Source organism: Trichosurus vulpecula, chromosome 2, assembly GCF_011100635.1.
Source record: "Trichosurus vulpecula isolate mTriVul1 chromosome 2, mTriVul1.pri, whole genome shotgun sequence".
NCBI classification, from domain to species: domain Eukaryota; kingdom Metazoa; phylum Chordata; class Mammalia; order Diprotodontia; family Phalangeridae; genus Trichosurus; species Trichosurus vulpecula.
This window is the reverse complement of record NC_050574.1, coordinates 91581398-91593583: the sequence shown is the minus strand read 5'-3', so window position 1 is coordinate 91593583 and position 12186 is coordinate 91581398.

Below are 12186 nucleotides of genomic sequence, written 5' to 3'. Positions count from 1 at the left end.
AGAATGTTCTAGACATGGGAGATAGCCAGAGAGAATTTTCAGAGCAGAGGGATAGATTGTCTTATTAATGGAAAAGCCAAGAATCTAGTACTACTAGATTGAAGAGTATGTTTTGAGGAGTAAGGTGTAAGAAGACTGAAAAGGTAGGAGTGGGCTAGGTTGTGAAAGGTTTTAAGTATCAAGCAGCATTTTATATTTGCTCCTGGAGGAGACACTGGAACAATGATAATTTATTCCATTAATTTCATGTTTTATAACTTTTGAAATTTTTATTCCTTTTTGAATTCCTGTGATTATATTCTCTGTATACATTTTAGGTTTTCTCTAGACAAGATTTTGTAGTAGAAAAGGACTATAAAGCTTATCCCCTGACTGTTAAAAGATGTAAAATAGAACCTCTTTCTGACAATCAGAATGGGATCCTATTAAAAGAAGATCATAAAAGCCGGTGAAACTATGATAGGCTATTAAGTATTTAAATATGACCTTAAAGATGACCTTAGGTTGAAGATGCCAAGTCCTCCTTATTCCAGGGCAGTTCTCTATGTGCTACCTAGCTTTAACAGGTGATCAAAACAGCTTTTGTCAAAGAGGCTGCACAGGTATTAGGACTTAAAGGAAGGAAATGAATGGATGACTAGGAAAAATCAAGATAAATAAGGAGAGGACTAGCAAAAGCCTCTTGGAGGAAGATACACTTGGGATGAAACTAAAAAAAACCCAAGGCTTTGGAACTGAGGAAAGAAAGCATTTCAGGAATGGGAAACAGTCACAGGAAAATCATGGAAAAGGTAGAAGCATATGAGGTTAATGAAAAGATTAAATGCCAAACAAAGAACTTTATGTATGATACTGGAAGTAATAGAGAGCCACTGAATAGTTGGCATGATCAGATTTATACTTCAGGTAAAGCATTGGCAGCTGAGTAAAGATTGACTAAAACAAGGAAAGCCTTGAGGCCAGGAGACCACCAGAAGACTATTTATATAGTTGATCTGAGAGAGAGGTGAGGAGGCCCTTGTCTGTAATTCATAATCTTAGAAACATGCCTGGGGCACTGGGAAGATTCCATTACTTACCAGTCATTATGAAGAAATCCAATGGCAGCAAGAAATAGGACTTGGCAAGGAATAGGACTTGAACCACGGCCTTTCTGATTTCAGAGTTGGCTCTCTATTGATTATGCCATGCTTTCTCTTAATATTCAATAGTGTGCTGGACCCAACTTGAATCAGCTCTTGAGAGCCAGTTGTTAAAGTTTCTCCTTGCCTTGGAAATTGGCAAAGGATATAAATCAGGGTTTGATTTATTGTTTGCTTATTGTCAAGACTTAAAGAGATGGAGAAAAAGATAAATAATGCTGATGAAACTTACAAACATGTCTGTAATACATTTTGAGGAGTTATTAAAGAGCTGGTTGTTAAACATTTATTAGCATACCCTTGTTAATGTATATATCATATGTCTTTATGCATATGTGTATATGTAACAGGTAGCTATAGTACAATGTTAATTTATTTTTATCCCCTTTGATTTTGATTTTTTTTATGTTTTTTTTTCCTTTTGAGTCCCTGCATTTGTATGCTGCAATGATTTCTACAAGGACATTTGGCCTGGAATAATTTTTGTAGTGTTAAACTGTCAAGTAAAAGCTGGCCTCTCCCATGCCAGTTTCTTGATGCCTGACACAACAGCCATGTGTTTTATCCAGAGATACAATTCAATGCTCAGTATTTAGGACTTTTGTTCCTCACAGCTGTATTAATTTGCACCTCTTTTCATAAGTTCTTTTGTCTTTTTCAAGTGACTGTCTTGTATCCCCAATTAGATAATGTAATTTAAATTAATGATGCATGCTTCCCATTCTTTGTGTAATACTACAGCACCCACCCTGGGATTGGCATTTAGTGAATTCTCTGTAAATGTTCTTTACCAACTCTACCCAAGATGAAGCATAGTCATACCCATGCCATAAATGAAATTGATGGTGCCAGGTTGGAATTGGGAGAGTGCAGTGAAAGCTCTTTTGTTAGATTTTTTTGTAGTCTGTCAGTATCTCCTCCCACAGGCTAGTTTTTCCTTAGGGACATAGCTATATTCATTTCAAGGGGTTATACTCATTTCACAGTACCCCTCTGATAATGACCCACACTATGAAGCCCCAATCTGCTACGGTTTTCCCATCTATACAAACAGGTGAATGATGGGAAATGATTATCACTGATACTTTGCCCAAGATAATAAAGAATGAAAGCATTGATGGTGCTTCAGTCTCTTTACAGCCAGATATAAAACATTTGCTGCTGCCACCATGTCTGGGGACATATTCTTAAAGTTATTTGCTGACAACAGAAAGACGATGAAATAAATGCTTGACCCGTTGAGATCTGATCAAATAAAATACTTTGGGTGCATGTACTTTTCCTCCCTGTAAAATAATTGCTCTCATGTCATATGACTTTGACATATTTATGTCCCATTTTGTTCATTAAAATATTGGTAATGCACATGAGTAGTTTTTTTTCTTTTCCCACAAAGTAGGTGCTGATATTTACTTTAGCCCTGAAAAGTAAGGAAATGCTGCTCCTAGCACTATTAACCTAAGATGTTTCTCAAAACAGAAAGTTCAGATTTGTATGTATATTCACCCTTGTAGCAAAGTCCAAAATTTGAATTTGTCAATAAATAAGTAAATTGGTTTTTGTTTCCATGAACTTTGTTTTGGTACATTTTAATTACTATTCCTAAATATGTTATATTCATCATTTCTTTGGTATCATATTGGCCACCTTTTTCCACATGTTTCTGGGCAAATACATTTTGAAGAAACTTATCATGAGGTAGGCCTCTGGAAGATGAATTTTTCAGTAGCAGCAACTGTGCAAGGCCATCTCCTAATATGTAAATTTTAAAAAAGGGTTATATTTTTGGCAGAGAGTACTCCTACAACAAATATCTGCTTTCCTGAATTATTGATAAGTTGTATTTTATCTACATTGTATAACTTACCCACTTCAGTAATCTAGATATGATAACTGTTTAATGCATTGTTGTTGATCTGACTATGCCTTAACTTCACAGAATTTCAAAGCTGGAAGGGACCTGAAAACCCCATCCCCTGTCTGATACCCAATTCCTTTTACAGCAACCTGCCAGATATTCCTTCAGCCTATGTCTAAATACCTCCACTGATTGGAACATAGTGTTTCATAAGACAGACCTAATTGTTCTTTATAGTTAACTGAAATTTCTCTCCCTGTAATTTCCACCCATTTTCTTCTCTAACAGTACCCAGAATAGTCCTAATCCCTCTTTCACAAGACAACCCTTCAAATATTTGAAGACATCAAACATGTCCCCCTTAGTCATCTTCTCTCCAAACTAAACATCCCCAGGTCTTTCGATCATTCATTGTACAGGGCTGTCCAAAATGCGGCCCATGGGCAGCATGTGGCCAGCAGTGGGATTTATGGGGCCCGCCTACAAGCACAGAAATTTACTTAAATGCTTTAGTAAATGAAGCTGAGCTACCGCAGAGCTCTCACTAAAATGGCAAATGAATTGTTTCCATAAAAACCTGAAGTTGGACAGCCCTGTAATGTATGACATAATCAGGGTTCTCTCACCATATTCTGACCAGATGTACTTCAGTTTGTCATCATCTCTTTGTCAACAACTCCTACAAAGTGAATGTAAATAGTAACTGTTTCTCTTTTGGCCAGCAACCCCTAGGGCCTTCCCCTCCCAGTTTGATTTTTTTTTTTCATTAAAGGGACCATCCCTTGACTCACTTCTTAAAGAGGTCCATTCACTAAATGGACATTACCTCACTCAAAGTGAGAACCTGAAAAGACCTTAGCTTAAAAGAACCAGGACCTCCCATTGCACCCTTTGCCATCTCCAGTCATCCTGATGAATATCTGGTCAGTGGACCCAGATGACTCTGGAGGAGAAAGTGAGGCTGGTGACCTTGCACAACCCTCACTCACTCAAATCCAAGTCAACTGCAAGTTATGTTATCATTTCCCGGATGTCATGGTCCTCTTCCAGAATGAAGGACAAACATACAAGCCCAGGACCCCAAATCAACCTCTACTTTTCTAAATACTGAGAGCACTTTAATTTTTATTGCTTATCTTGTTCCTATTTTAATGAGAAAGTATAAACAATAACCTGTGATTTTTATTTTTTTAACCTAAAAAGTAGCCTGTAAAACTTTATTCATTTGTTTTTCTTATTTGTAAAACAATTAGTGGAAATCTCCATTTCTCACTAATTCACCTGAAGGTTTTTTGATTGGTTCAACATATTCTTTGTTTGACCCATTTACATTCACATCTTGCTAGAAAGTTTTGCTCTTCCTAAAGGTACTAAAGACTCAAATTGCTAGAGCTAAAAGTTGGGGTCAGGGTAGCCACTTAATATTTAGAATGTGTAATAATTCTTCATGAGGCACTAAAATCACAATACATGAAGAAATCATTAGAACCCCTCATTTTGATTACAATTTGTCAAATAACAAAACCCTTCTCAACATTAATTTTCAATTTCCCGAATTTGATTGTTTTTCAATAATGTAAAAGAAAATTATCCAGATTTTAAGAAATTATGATAATAAATAGTATAATATTAAATACTTCTGTTATTTATTTCAATAATAACAGGTGTGTATATTATTGAAAAAATATTCCTTTGACTTTATATATGGTTCTTGACATATATTTATCCAATAGTTAGACACTTCTGCTATCTGAAACATATTTATAAAATCAGATGTAAACCAAAAAATTAAAAGGCTCAAAGAGCAAGCAAAGTCACTGTCATAAAGTCAACATACTTTAAAGTCAGGGCAACAATGGAGCCCCACTTGAGTTTCTCATATAGAATTTGACTTGGACCAAGAGTAAAATTAAAGTAATTGACTTAAAAAACTCACAAAAGACTACATTTACTGTTGTGCCAATGCAGTGCAATAGAAACACCACTAGATCATGACTTAGAAGACTCGGTTTCAAGTTTCATCTCTGTTACTTAACCATGTGGCCATGGACAAATCACGTACTTTCTCTGAGATTTAATTTCCTCATTTGGTAATGAGGATGAGTAAACTGACTACTTCAGTGGATTGTGAGGAAAGCACATTGTAAACATCAAAATTCCAATTTGAATGTGGCCTGAGAGAACCATATTTTCAAAGGGCTTCATTCATTAATGTCCTCCCCAGTGGCTAGCAGCATGTTGCTGGACTTTATCACTAGAAACCTCAAAAGTCTTATTAGTATCAAACTAGTCAGTAGCACCATTGGATTTAAATACAAATTAATTTGGAGTTTTTCACTGTAGTTGCCTTTGTGCTAACTGACCACTAAGTGAATTGGATAATAGAAATTTGAAGATTTACAAAGCACTTCCCTTACATAATCTGTGTTTATCCTAGGAATATAACTGTTCCAGCTGAATGCCTAGCTACTTGAAGATGGTTGCAAATCACAGTGTGAGACAAGCATCTTATCCTTCTCCCCCAGGCACACACAGCCTTTTTTATTCAGGTATAATAAGATAAAAATTGTACAATGGAGTTAGTTTGAGGAACATTGCATAAAAGATAAGAGTGATGGGAAATGATATATTTGGAGGAATAAATGGATAGGATGTTGTAAAGAAAATCCCTCTTTAGATATGGGTTAGGCTAGTTGTATTCTAAAGTCTTTTTTTTCTGCTCTGAGATTTCTGATTCTCTGTGGTAATTATTATATCTATTTGGAGAGGGGAGTGGGGTTGCTATACACACACTTCGATTTTAGAAATTGCTCAAATAATTGGACATAATGAACCGTACAAAGAACATAGGATATATTTTGGAGAAAGCATATGGTTAGTTTTGATCTGTATGATTGTTTGAGCAAAGTGTGGTAGTAAACTGGCTTGGTAATTTAAGAGAGATGAAAAGGATGAACAAAAGAAAAAATTCCAAATTAAAAATGGAATTTTACTAAGGTTTATAGCCTCTACATTTATATCTTTTGCCAGTTTGAAAAGTATGTCACCCCACCCCTTTCAGAATCTTAAGTAATGAACATTTACTGAAATTTTGGGAATAGCAAAGGCAGATGGAATTGCCCCCCAAATACTTCCTGATCATGTGTAAACTTCAATTTAATTTTTTTGCCTGAAAAACCTTATTTTGCTTTTTTTTTCTATATAGCAGCAAGACCTTATAAAAAGCGCGTGACCTATCTGTGCTGTAATCATATATGCTGGTCGGGAGTAATAAGTGTTCTAGGCTATAGTATAGCAGGTCAAATGAGGGAAGGCCACAACCAGGTGCTCCAGGCAGAGTAGCAAGGTTAAATTAAAATCAGAAGAGTTAAAATTGGAGCAAGGGCAGGGGACGTTAATTAAAGCCATGTGTGTTGTATATTATAGATACATACGTGTGTATATTTATATGTGTGTATGATACATATTGGGGAGCTAGGTGGTACAGTGGATACACTTGACTTGGAACCAGAAAGACTCATTTTCATAAATTCAAATCCAGCCTCTGACTCTCACTATCTGTGTGAACCTTGGGCAAGTCATTTAACCCTGTTTACCTCAGTTCCTCATCTATAAAAATGAGCTGAAAAAGGAAATGGCAAACCACTCCAGTATCTCTTCTGTTTCCACAATCTGGCTAGCAGCTTCTGTGGGGGTATAAGTACCTAGTACTTACCTAGTAAGGCTCAATGAAATACACTGAGTTACTCAAAGAAAACAAAGGCCATTTTGCTTACCAACACATCTTCCAAGAAAAACCCAAATGGGGTCACAGAGTCAGACACAACTGGAAAACGACTTGACAAAAAATTATACATATAAATATATCTCTATATGTACCATGTATACATGTATGTTATAAATTACCCATAGTTATATACAACATACACAAGTATGTAAATATATACGTAGATATATACTATATATACATGCATATATATAATATATGTACAAATCATATAGAAAAACCATACATATAATTTATAGAATGCTTTAACTTTTCAAAACTACTTTACAAATATTATTTCATTTTATCCTCACAACAACCCTGGGAGGTAGGTGTTATTATTTTCTCCATTTTGATGATGAGGAAACTGAAGAAAATATTAAGTGACCTGCCCAGGGTCACACAGCTACTAAATGTTGGGGGCAGGATTTGAACCAGGTCTCCTTACCTCAGATTCAGTATTCTATTCGTGTTTCATTTTGCTGCCTACTAGGCCCCAAAGTGGAAGTTTTGGTAATAGAATGATGCGTGTATAGAAGGATAGCAATAGCCAAAGTTAGAAACAGGTTCAAAATCCACAGTATTTTCCTTTATTTTGTTGTTATTGAGTCATTTCAATATCTCTGACTCTCTGTAACCCCATTTGGGGTCTTCTTGGCAAATTGCCATTTCCTTCTTCGGGTCATTTTTACAGGTATGGAAACTGAGTCAAAGAGAGTAAAGTGAATTGCTCAGGGTCACACAGCGAATGTCTGAAGCCACCTCCGAATTCAAGTCCTCCTGTACTTTTCTAGATTGTAGTAAAAGCATTTGACAGTGGGATGTAAAACACCTTTTGTCTTTGTCTCCTCGGCTCCTAGCACCATGCCTGGCACTTAACCAGTGCTAGCTGAGTTGAATTGAATGCCACATTTCATGTAACTGCCATAGGACTCCTTCTAGACTCCTTTCTAGGGCTGGTCATCAAGACTGGAAGAAGAATTTGTGATGAACTTAGGTGTGAAGTAGATACGCTTGCCAATGCTAGAATCGTTAGGAGGTTAGAAACCAAAGAGATCATCAAAATACAAACTGAAAGAATTCTTTATTTTTCCTCAGAGATTTAACATAAGACTCTTTAAATGGAGAGGGGAGGGACCTGAGATTAGAGGAAGGCAATGTTTGCATATCGTTGGGACCATATATTACTATTGACTCATACCCCCAAAAAGGAAGAAACAATTGGGTACACTGAATAGGTTTTGTTTGTTTTTAAAGATATGACTGTGTCTGTTTCCCAAAGTGATTAACTAGTATAGTGTTTATTTATTTTTTGTTTTTTTTTTGTTTCATTTTTAGCAAAAAAGTACAATCTTTAATGGTGGCAAAAGGATTATAATCTTGGGCCACCAAGCAGCACCAAAGTACAGGAGTGGGGTGGGGTCGGAGTCCCATGGGAAATACAGCCTCAGGAAACTGCCATACAAAGTTTTTTAATGTAATATTTTATTTTCCCCCAATATAAATAATTTTAAAAGGATTTTAAAAATTAAACTATTAACCATCATCAAGTCACATGATGTGAGGAGTCACAGATTACTTAGGTGTTCAAAGAAATTGAGCAATGTGTTAATTACTGCCAGGGCAGCTCCCTGCCATCAACCATAGCCATGTTTATGGTTATACTATTTTGTAAGAAATAATTCTGAAATTCCAACCCACGGTTACCCAGTGCTGGATGGGAACTGTCAAAAACAGCCTTTCTTACTGGTAAATCAAGAGATTAAGTTCTCTCTCCTTCTCTCAGGAAGGATTTTAGAAATACTAAAGTGCTGTACAAATACATCCATGGATTTAAACTGAGTATGAAGCATTGCCTGACACTTTATGTCCATGGCACATAGGACAGCCTAATTCTGTTTCCATCTTTGCCAATAGCTAGCTCCCCGGGAGTTACTAGTCAAGTGACTAGGCTAATCCTGCTCTGCCTCATCAAATTATAAACTCAGTAATAGCAAGGGACTGTGTGGCTTCTACTATCTTTGCACTGTCACAGTGCCTATTACAGTGTTATATATATATATATATATATATATATAATATACATATATGTACATATATAATGGTTTTATATATGTGCATATATGCACACATATGAAATATACTTTACCGAGAAAACATGTAAGTGTTTTGTGAACCATAGTAGGAATAATTCTTACAACTTTTTTAACAGTTAGTTTGTTATACTCCTTTTGATGGACACACACTTGTTTCCATTTCTTTGCTTCCTCAGGAAATACTACCAATAAAATTGTGTTATGTATGAGACCTTTGTTTCTGTCTCTGACATAAGCCTAGCAGTGAGATGCCTGTATGATGAATGATCTACTTACTCTCTTGTATAATTCCAAATTATCTTCTAGATAGGTTGGATCAATTCACAGTTCCATCAAGTATATTAGTGCCCACCTTACCACAGCATCCCCAACACTGACTCTCTCATCCTTTTGCTGTCTTTGCCAATGTTCTGGTTATAAGGGAAAACCTTAGAGTTGTTTTAATTTGGTTTTCTCTTTTAGTGATTTCGAGCAATCTTTCACATGGTTGTTTATAATTTGCAGTTTTTCCTTTGAGAATTGTTTGCTCACATCCTGTGACCATTTATTTGTCTACTAAGGAATGTCTTCTTGAACTTAGTTTTGTTCATTGCCTATACATCTTGGATGCATCAAACATTTATCAGAGATATTTGATGCAAAAATTTTCCCCAAATGATAGTTTTATTTCCTATTCTAATTTTCATTAATTTGATTTCACTCATGCAAAAACTTTTCAATTTCATGAAAATAAAATTTTATATTTTATTGTTTGTGATCATCTCCACATACTCCCTTTTACAAAGAATTCTTCTGTTAGTCATTCTCTTGTGAAAGGTGGAACCTTCAGTTTTTCTCTTTTTTATTTGTGATCTCTTAGAATTTTCTGTGGTTTTTGGTTTGAGGTGTGGTTCATTCCCTAAAAAATATACACAAAATTTAAAGGAAAGAAAAGTCTATAAATAATAACTTAAGAGGTTTTTATTACTATTTTAATGTTTTTTAAGAAAGATGATTTCTCAGTCTTTCAAGTGAAACAAAAGCATTTTGAAGTATTCACCCCAGGCTTATTCACCCCAGGCTTTTCAATCTAATTAGGTAATTTAGTTTCCACAATAGTGCCCTTAACTCTCCTTAGTAACCCATATTGTAACAGTAAAGAGACAACTGGTGCATGACAGACCCTTAAGAACAGAGAGCAGGGAACCCTTCATTAAATAGCTTGGCTTAAAAAAATAGAATCATAGGACTCAAAAAGATCTTAAATACCATCTATTTGGATGCTTTCATTAAACTACTATGAGAATTAAGTGTCTTTTATAAGGTCATGAAGAAGTTAAGACATAGTATAGTTGGTATAAGAATCTAGGCCTTCTGAAGCCTAGTCCATCAATGATTCTACCTCTGGGCTGCCTATCTCACAGTTACAGTTTTTCAATAATTAATTAACAGAATACTGATTGATAAACCAAGAAAAAATGCTTCCCTTTCCTTTTTCCTCCCCTCCCCTCCTCTCCTTCCCCTCTCCTCCCCTATCCCTCCCCTCCTTGCCTCTCCTAAATTTGAAGGCCAAAAGCTACCTAGGTAATTTGGGGTTTACTGGCTAGATTCCTTTCTTAAAGACAAAGCCTTAAACCCAATTCACTCTGGATCTCATGGATTGGACAATAGGTCCCTGCCCAAGCACCACTTAATGGTTATTTTTTGGGTCCTCCTGGCTCAGAGTAAATGTAAACAATAACCGTTTCTCTTTTGGCCAGCAACCCTGAGGATCTTCCCTTCCCAGTTTGATTTTTGTTTTTAAATTTAAGGGGACATCCCTTGACTCACTTCTTAAAGAGGCCTATTCACTGAATGTGCCTTGCCTCATTTAACGTGAGAACATGAAAAGATCTTAACTTTAAAGGGCCAAGGTCTCCCATTGCATCCTAGGCCATCTCCAGTCATCCTAATCAATATCTGGCCACTGGACCCAGATGGCTCTGGAGGAGAAAGTAAGGCTGGTGACTTTGCACAGCCCTTCCTCACTCAAATCAAAGTCAACTGCAAGTCATGTCATCATCTGCCTGATGCCATGGTCCTCTTCAAGAATGAAGGACAAACCACAACTACACAGCATCTCTAATTTAAATTCAGCTGAACAATACTCTCATATACAGAAGAGAGTGCCCTTTCTCATATTTTTAAATGAGTCTACATTTATTCTGATTTTCCATTTGCTTTACTTTTCTCTTTAGGTCTCAGATAAGAATGTGACATCTAATCCTTTCCTGCACCCCTATATATTTTGTTATTTCAGCAAGATCAATTTACAATAACCCTTTTAAAAATTCCATGCCTTTTTATTGCTTACCTTCTCAAGAATTCTCTAGACTTGATTCCCAGGAATGTGAATTTTTGATGAAAGCAGCAAGTTGCAGTGGAATATGTTCATAACTTTTTCCTGGAGAATTCTATCCCATTGTCTATTCTCTTTATCCCTTTTGGGGTCAGGACACCCTCCCTTTAATTCTTTAAAAGAAAGATTTATTAATGTGTTTTGTTTTTACATTATATTTTACTTTTTGTATGACTAACATCTACAGATTATCCTATCCCTTGAGAAGTCTTTTGTAACCAAATAAAACAATTAAGCAAAACTAACAATATAGTGACCCCATCTGAATGTATGTGCAAAATGCCACCTCTGTAGCAGCTCCCTACACCTCTCCATTTTTTTTTTAATTAATAGAAATCTATTTTCACTCCTGCTTCCACTCCTTTGGGAAAAAAAAGAAAGCAAAATTACTTGTAACAAATATGCATATCAAGAAAAATGAATTCTCTCATTAGTATACAATTTATATTATGATAATAATTATCTTGTTCTTTAGTTCTTCTAGGAATTCTTGTTGGACTTGTGTCCAACCTGCATTTTTTCACTGAGCCTTTTCTTAGAGATGTTTTCAAGTCATTGTCTTCTTCTAAGTTTGTTCTTGAGTTTTCCTTGAATACGATGCCTCCATATCTGTTCAACCTAGTCCAACTGCTCCTCTCATCTTTGTTTTCCTTAATGACATTTCTATTTCATTAAGCCGCATATCAAAGAATATAATGTCACAGTCCAATCATAGCAGCTCTACTGTCATTGATGGAGAGTATAGTTTGTCATTGAAATCTTCACAAATATGGAAAATATTTTTGTCAGATCATTGGTCTTCCAGTTTCATTTTTGAGTACGTATGCTGAATCAAATATTCATATATCTACAGTTGGATGGGGACCTTAAAGGCCATATTGTACAAGAGAAAACTGTGTCACAAAGGCTAACTGACTTTAACAAGGTCACACAGTTCATAAGAAGCA